The 8,817-nt window shown below is 42.8% G+C and overlaps 1 long non-coding RNA gene across 1 annotated transcript; it reads right to left on the bottom strand.

The window, feature by feature from the left end:
• Window positions 1-4,850: 4,850 nt before the first annotated feature.
• Window positions 4,851-6,814, bottom strand: LOC127347025 (uncharacterized). The gene is made up of 4 exons (XR_007879606.2): window positions 6,545-6,814; window positions 6,359-6,455; window positions 6,117-6,193; window positions 4,851-5,003 (listed from the first exon to the last, which is right to left on the bottom strand). It is a non-coding gene; the product is annotated as an uncharacterized lncRNA (long non-coding RNA).
• Between the last annotated feature and the right edge of the window lie 2,003 nt (window positions 6,815-8,817).

Genomic DNA, 8,817 nt, shown 5'->3' with positions numbered 1-8,817 from the left:
CCATATTTATATGTCTTGCATGGTTGTATATATATAGTGGAAATTGTCCCAAAGGTTAATCTTGACAATGTATGCAATGAATTCATGTTCATCACACGTGCATACATTGTGGTGGAGTTTTCTCTATATATATATATTGGTTCTATACTCACATCCCGTGCATTTGTGGTAGTTGTGTGAGTAGAGCCGGTTTTGATATGGGCTAGTAGCTTTGTGTTACTTGACCATATCAAATACAACCTCTTGTATACAACTTCTTCTCGGATAAGTTGCGTACTTGTTTCTAATATTCATTATATAAACCCTCTTATTGTGATTGTCATCAATTACCAAAATGGGTGAGATTGTGAGGGTATATTGCCCCTATATGTGGTTTTGGTAATTAATGACAACCCCTATGGACTAATGTTTTCATTGAGTTTATATGAAGGAATATTCCATAGGTACTACTTGTACTCCATGTGTTGGATTCAAGTATGGATGCCATGAAGATAAAGGTATACCTTGTGTATTGGCATCAAGATCATCGGTATGAAGATATATATATGTGATATGATCAAGAAGAAGAAATGAAGATGGAGTTCTTATGTGGAACTCAATATTAGCGATGCTCTATCTTAAGTGAGTATGTGAAGATACAAGGTTGAGTTGGGCAAGATCAAGATGAGCATCTCAAGTGAATCACATGCTTGAAGCTTGCCGTCCATTTGGTGATAATGGACTTGTGAAGATATGCATCAATGAAGCTTTCCCATCATAGTGTATGTGGGAGCATTTGTGAGTCTTCACAAAGCAACAATGATCAAGTGAGGCATTCCGGCTTGTGTAGAGCTTGAAGAGTTATCATCAAGATCAAGCGGGATGCGCAAGGCAAAGGTATGGCCTTGCTAGGTTTTCCTTTTACCGGTCTCAAGGTGGTTGTTGGGAGACCGGATTATAGGATAGATAGCCGCACTATCAAGAGGGGCTTTCGGTTGGGTAACTTGATCACATCATCTTAGGGAGCTCAATCCTTTGCATACTTTGCATATCCTTATTGCTTCTTGGTTTTTCTATGTGTAAGGTTCTTGAGCTTGTTGCTAGCTTTACAACAAGCCCAAGTTCATCGAAAACGGAGTTCGCATGCATCTTCTATTGCGTTTTCGAGGTTGGGTGATTTTGTCGGTTATTCATAATATAAGGTTCTACAGATTCTTGTGTTTTTCACTTTCCATAGGATAGCATTTGTTCTTATCTCTCAAACAAAATTGGTTTCATTCGAATCGGAGTTCGGGAGCATTTGTTATTAAAGAAAAAGTAAAAGAAGAAAAAGAAAAGAAAAGGGGAGGGGCCAGCCGGCCGACCGGGCCAGCCACCGGCCCACCCGGTCCGCACCGGGCGCCAACCGGACCGGCTTTTGGGCCGTAACCGGCCTCGGGCCCGGTCCGCCTCCGGCCTGCCCGGCGCCCCCTCCGGCCCGACCGGGTTCCGCCTGGGCCGTCTTACCGCCGGTGGGCCTCACCGCCCGCGGCCCACCGCGGCCTGCCCTCCCGGTGCCCGCGCGTTCTTGGGCTGCCGGCGCCCACGCGGCTGCTCGCCCGAGCGCCGCTTCGCTCGGCTGGGCCGCCTCCCCCCGCGCGCCCCTTGCTCGCCGCCGCTCTGCTTGTTGCCTTGCCCGCCCGACTAGTGGGCCGGCCCGACCGGGCTGGCCGGCCTGGCCTTCTTTGCTCCGATCGGCCGGCACTGGCGGCCAGGCCCGGGCCGATTTTTCTGACCGTTTTTATGCGATTTTCACACAGTTTTCTCCCCAACGGTTATTTCTTCCTCCTAGCTATAAATAGCCCTTTCTTCCACCTTGAGCAAGTTAGTTCTTCCCATTCTCTCTCCTCCATTGTTGCATTTGAAGAACTTGCTCTCCCCTTTGATTCCTCCCATGATTCTTGCTATTTCTTGAGAGATCTAAGAGAGGAGATCTAGATCTACACTTCCACCAATCCTTTTCTCCTCTAAGTGAGGGAAACTCTTGGGATCTAGATCTTGGAGTCTTTTGTTGACTTTCCCCATTGTTCTTCCTCTCCAATCTCATCTTAGCATTTGTTGCTTGGGTGGGATTTGAGAGTGAAGGACTTGAACACCTCTAGTGGTCTTGCTTTGCATCATTGCATAGTCTTGAGCTCTCCACCACGATTAGTTCGAGTGAGACCGTGAGCTTGTTACTCTTGGAGGGAGACCTCCTAGTTGGCTTGGTGGTTGGTGCTCCGGTGATCTCTTCAAGAAGATTGTGAAGAGGCCCGGGCTTCTCCTTCGTGGAGCTTGTGAAGTGGTTGTGGAGCTTGCCATCTCCGGAGCGGAGGAAAAGCTAACCATAAGGAAAGGGCCATTATCCTTCGTGGGTGTGGTTCGGAGAATAGGGTGAGCCTTCGTGGGGCCTCCACTCCTCCAAACGTGACGTACCTTCTTGCAAAGGAAGGGAACACGGGAATACATCCTCGTCTCCACGTGCCTCGGTTATTTCTATACCCGAGATCTCTTTCCTTGTGATAGCCATCGTGCTTGAAGTACATATATCTTGCTATCACGTGTGCTACATATATCTTGTGCCTATCTTGCTTAGCTCTAGTTGTTATTGATACACTTAGTTGAGCTTAGCATATTTAGGATTTGTGCTTGTAAACTAAACGATAGTTTAATTCCGCATTATTACAAGACAAATCCGTAAGAGTTTTTAATTGCCTATTCACCCCCCCCCCCCTCTAGGCGACATCTCGATCTTTCAAAAACCACCGAGAATACAAGGCAGTAGCACTGGAGGAACCACTACCAAACGAGCAGAGGAACGATGCAGCCGACAAAACTGGAGGCGGTCGAGCTTGAGGAGGTTATGGCGGGGAAGACCATGGCGCGGAGAACTTGAGGCACACCGGCCAAGGGCATCCGCGTGCTGTGCCAGGACGGTCGGCTGCGCTCGATGCGGGGAAGGCCGCGCGGGCGCGCTCACGGAACAGAGCAGAGGAGAGGTCGCGCGCTGGACTGCCTTGAGAGGGCGAAGATGGTCAAGATGGAGCGCGGCTGTGGGGACCCCGGACTAGCTGTCCGAAATTCCCTGTTATGTATACAGTTCACAATCCCATGATCAGTGCGCCGTGAACACATAACCGAACTGATATCAAATTACACCATCCATTACAAAGCGGAATAAGAAAATTACAACATGGTCACATGACCAATACTTACATAATAGCCTCGAAGGGCCTAACTAAACATCAGAGTAGCATCATCACTTCAGCAGCGCAGTACCCAAGTCATCTGCCATAACCCTACAGGCAACCTACTGGGAGAACGTTCCTAGCTCGCATAGATATCATCCATCTCCTTCTTCATCCGTTGAAAACCTCCCAGTCTAGCCAAGTAAATAGCCAGGGACAAAGCCGTGAGTACATTTGGAATTGTACTCGCAAACCATCAAGAAAGTACTTTGCAAGAGTGCAAGATAACAAGTGCTAATCCAGATGACAAGAGGGAAGAGCTAATTTCTCTTGTGGAAATAGCATGAAGAAGAGAAGTAGTTTCTCTTGTGGATATAACATGAGAAAGAGAAATAGTTTCTCTTGTGGATGTAGCATCCCAACATCACAGTTGAAGGGGACACTAAGAAGATCATATGCCATCTATATGTCTTTGTTGAAGAAGATACTTCAAAAGAGTTCTACAACATAAAACACTAGGATGGGAGTAACCCAGTTTATTTCCTTTCTGACCATCTCTAAAAGGTCATCACAACTTTCCCGTACCTTCCCGGTACTCTGAAAACAAGTTCCTTCCTTTCCTTTGTCAAACACTTTTATAAAACAAAACTCTTTAGGCTAAGCAACAGCCATTCCAACCGTCCATGACCGCGGACACGGCTATTCGAATAGATTTGACTCTGCAGAGTTTGCACACTTTCCCCACAAGATCCGCGAGTTCATCATGTGGGCATCATCCCCGCATATCAACTATGCCATGACAAAAACTCGGACATAGCCTTTCGCCTATTCGTCTTAGCACGGGATCCTACCCTATGGAGTATGTACCTCCCCGGCACCGTGGCAGCTCACCTCACTTTGAGCGTGGCTCCACCGCCAAGCCAGGAGACCCATAGTGTCTTCGGATGGGTCAGCCCCGAAGGCCTCCCGTTATACTATTGTCTCCACCTACGACAACCCGGACTCGGGGGTAACCTTACCCTTGTATAGTTGTGCGGTGTCCCATGCTAAGAAGAACAAACTACGAGCTAAGCCCCGTCCCACTCCAGGGTAATGTGGTTGCGCGGGTTAATTGTCACGGGTGAATACTTAGACGCCAAAGTTTTTGAAAACAAGATTTTCTTTCCAACCATCTTTTCCAAGATCCTTTCCTTTCATAAACACACGCTTGGGTAAGTCCAACTCACCCAAGGTTTTCAAAAATTCTTTTCAACAAGGTATTTTTCCAAGGGGGTTCCCAACCTATGGTTTTATGGATGAACTAAGATACATCAAGGGCATGATGCTAGCCATCATACCACTAAGGAGATGATAATTGAGGTGTCAAGGGGATCATACATACTTAGGATAAGCATGCATATGGACATCATAAATAAGATGATTCAACAAGGGTCATGATGTTAATCATCATACCACTAAGAAGGTGACAATATAAGTGGTCAAGGGGGCATACATGCTTAGGGTAAGCATGCGTAACATCAACAAGGTGTTCAACATACTTGGGAGTAAGTATGCATAGCATCAACAAGGGGTTCAACATACTTGGGAATAAGTATGCATAGAGTAGAGGACCAAAAATCACACATGATACAAGGAACCAAGTATATAATGGAGCAATGAGCACAACAAGAAGGATAAATAGCAAGAGATCAAAAGATGGCTTGCCTTGGTTGGCTGGTTTGTCCCTGGACTTCGTCAACTCCATCAAAAAGAATTCCAACAATATCAATAAGATCCTCGTCCGAACCACTTCTTCTTCTTTCCCGGAAATGTTCGCATCTATCACCGGAAAATATAAAAGGAGCACAATCAACACATTGTACCAACAAAGCAATCATGCAACAATCAGAAACTAACCACTCAACCAATCGCTAATCATACTAAGGTCTTATAGATACTACAACACAACTTTAAGAGTTTTAATCTAGAAAACCCAATTTATTCACCTAATAAAGGCATGAGAGCCTAACAAATAAGCAATTTCCTCCAAGGTATAAATTAATTATCCCCTGGTTGATAACACCATAAAGACGACAAGTGCAAAGGTTTGGCATCAAAAACATTCATATTTTATTTTCAAACTTTTTTGGAAAAGTAGAAATCAATTCTCCTAATTTAATTTGCTCACTTAACACTATACAATAATAGGAAGCAAACCATATACCACATCATTTTAAAACTTAAGCAAAACAAAAGAGTTAATGTTAGGTTGCAAAGGTTTTGTTTTGCAAGCATAAAACAAAGGTTGCCCATCTCTACTAAAAAGAGTTGGTCAAGGGTTTTAAATAAACCGAAAAGTTTTGTTTCAACAATGCATGTCACACATAAACATTACTAACAGCAACAAATATGTATGAACAGAGACTAATAATATTTTTCCTAGATAGCCAGTACTAATACAAGACTAACCCAATTGGAATCACCCAAAAATATTAAACCTATAATTTTAGGAATTTCCTTGAATCTGACTGTACAGAAAACAAGATCTGTAAGCCATAAATCGTAGAAAAATCCTAAAAATATGAGTCCAACGGCATTTGAAAGATATTTAAACAGAGAAGCATACACAATTGGATTTGGGTTCAAATTGTTTCTGAAACTCTCACAAATGGATTTACAAGTTTACTGCATGTCTGTACCATTTGCTTTCTCTCTGGAGTTACAGAACAGATAAATGTTTGAAACTTGTTTGATATGATTAAGAAAACATTCAGTAGTCCTACAGAATTGGAATCACTCCATTAGGTTCAAATATGGATTTTTGGTGATTTAAAAGCTAACAGCCATGTCTGCAGAACACACAGAACAAGTTTAATTCACCAAAAACCATACACAAATCACAAAAATATGCGGTCTGCTGCATCTAAAAGGTATTGAATATGTGGTTCTTACTCAATTGGGTTCATTCAAAAATTCGTCTCCAAGCTCCTGGTTTAATTCGACAAAGTCAGATCTGACCAGATCTTGATCTGTGAACCATTTCAGTTTCAGGAGGTCAATCGAAGTGAAACCAACGCCAAAATGAAGGTACTGAAGAGGGCTTTCACCCACAGTTGAGTTTGCTCAAAAAGGTTTTGTAAAACGGGATAAATCTAACAAACAGTGATTCTGCATGTTTACAGAACTTTATTTACCATGCAAAATCCGTAGTGAATTTGAGGATGAGACCAACGCCAAGTTGTAGATCTTTTCAATACCTATCTGTGGAACTTTGAATCACTCGATTTGGATCTGCACACGAGATTTGGTGGATTTTACAAGTTCGTACCAGAATCTGAAACAGCAAGATTACAGGAATTACTGCAGGGATTTGGACGAACTTTGCTCAAGAACTTCAGATCTGAGGATAGCTCAACCTTCTCCATGCTTGGACCAACATGCACCTGCATCAAGATCCAATCTTGTGAGAGGAGAAAGGAGAAATAGAGCTGGATTCATCTAGGATTAGGGGAGAAGAGAGTGAGAGGGAAGCTCTCATGGTGAGGGGAAGCTTGAGGGATCGAGGAGGGAAGCTTCATCTTGGTGGATTTCCATGGCCATGGCCGGCCATGGGAGCAAGGAGCAGCAGCAGCTCGTGGGGGAGAGGAGGAGGAGAGTGTGAGGGAGTGGAGAGAAGAGAAATGAGGGCCAAAGGTGGAGGGGTGGCCGGCTAGGGGGTTTTTATAGAGGGAGAGGGGTGGCTGCCTCCTTTTTTCATTGGCCAAGGAAGGTGGCTGCCCATTAAATTGTTGGGTTAGTTGGGAGGCAAGGCTTGTGGAGGAAGAAAGTGAGGAGAAACATGGCTGGCCGAAATTGTCATGGCCGGCTCCATTCTTGCCAAGCACAAGTGAGCAATGTGAGAGAGAGGCACAACATAAATGTGTATAGGCCAAGACATGATGTTGAGGAGATAATGTCCATGAGTGATTTGGATGATGATAAGTATAGGACTAGATACATATAGATAAAAATAAGTGTGAGGTAATATGCACTCCAAGGATAATTGTTACCACTATGGTTGGGACAAACATAAGATGAAAAATAGACCCAAAGGTATATTTGATGATTAGAAGTTTTTATTTGAATTCAATTTTGGAAGGATTGAGATTGACCACATGCAACAATGCATGAGCATGTCAAGGTAGATGGGATGGTGATAGTGGTTTAGGTAAGGGTAGAACAAGATTAAGAGAGATGGTGAGTGAAGTATCCAAATACTCACAAGGATGGATATATTGACAGAAATCATCAATTCATGAAGTCAAGATGATGATGGAAAAGAATAGAGGAGTGAGATAGGTATGATGAAATATAAGTTGCTCTTCAATTAAGAGGTCAATTGGGAGTGATTTGAAAGTATCAAATGATCATCCATTTGATCAAAAATTGGAGGATGGAGGGGATACAATGTGGTGGATCAGAGGTGTGCATAAGATGTGCAACTGTTGCCATTTGAAAAAGGATTTATTTAAAAAGGCATATGAAACACCTCAATTATCAAGGGACAATTGGGAATGAACTCAAGTGGAATAGAATTTGAGAGTGTTGAGAGAAAACTAGTTGGAATATAGGAGTTAAAAATATTCTACTTACTTTCTCAAGTAAAGTAGAGTTTTCTCAATGTAAAAATAAGCAAGAGGGAAACAAGAAATGGTATAGGTACCATAAACAAGCCTTTTGCTAAAAAGAAAGCAAGATAGAAAATAATGTTTTAGAAATCAGTACTTGGTAGAAATGGGATGAAAAACAAAACCCATTTCAGTTCCTTGTTTTCTTTGAAGAGATATCTTGAAAAAATTTAATAAAACTAGGAGTAGTTTGGTGATCCAAACTAGGGAAGGAAAAACAATAGGGTTTTTGAGAGAGAAAACTAATTTAGGGAGGAGTGTTCTCAAGGGTAGATAGTGGCTACAAAATGTACCCATCATTCCACTCTTGGTTTTGTGAGGATTAAACTTGAATAAACACAAGAGGCAACAGTACAGAAAGTGATCTAGAGGTTAAACATTTGATAGGGTACAAGATCAATGGAGTATAAGAGTTGCAATAGTAGAATGGGACATGCAAGATGTGGAGGTTGAAGAGGGTGTTGCATAGATGGGATCCATGCACTGAGATCACCAATAACAGTGGTGGTTGCTTAGATATCAACTGCCAAAGTCTGGACATTTTAAGCCTGTCAACACAGATGGTCGACATGGCCTCAAAACAAACAAGGATGAGTGGGTATAAGAGAGGGATGTAGCTAGGGGTAGATGATCCCAAGTTTTGAATTAAGGATGATTGAGCTAGGTTGCACCACAAGGAGAAAAATCAAGGTGGCACACTCAGGTTGCCATCAGGAGAAGAGTTTGATGTAATAAGAAGGAAAACAATTCTTCCTAAGTCACACATGTGTTTTTATTAGGTGAGTTGCTTGTTTTACCACTAGGGGTGTTGTTCTTTGAAGTGGCTCAAGACAAAACTCAACAAGAAATCAAGACAATACATCTACCAACAGATCAAGGCAATTCATCACAACAAACAGATCAAGGCAATTCATCTAATTAGTCTTTAGAAAAAAGTCTTTGTTCCCCCTAATTTTTGCAATAAGGACAACTAATCAAGGTTGCAA

The sequence above is a fragment of the Lolium perenne genome, chromosome 1, assembly GCF_019359855.2.
Source record: "Lolium perenne isolate Kyuss_39 chromosome 1, Kyuss_2.0, whole genome shotgun sequence".
Lineage (NCBI taxonomy): Eukaryota > Viridiplantae > Streptophyta > Magnoliopsida > Poales > Poaceae > Lolium > Lolium perenne.
Note: the sequence above shows the minus strand (reverse complement) of the source record. Positions and strands in the feature narration are given on the sequence as shown.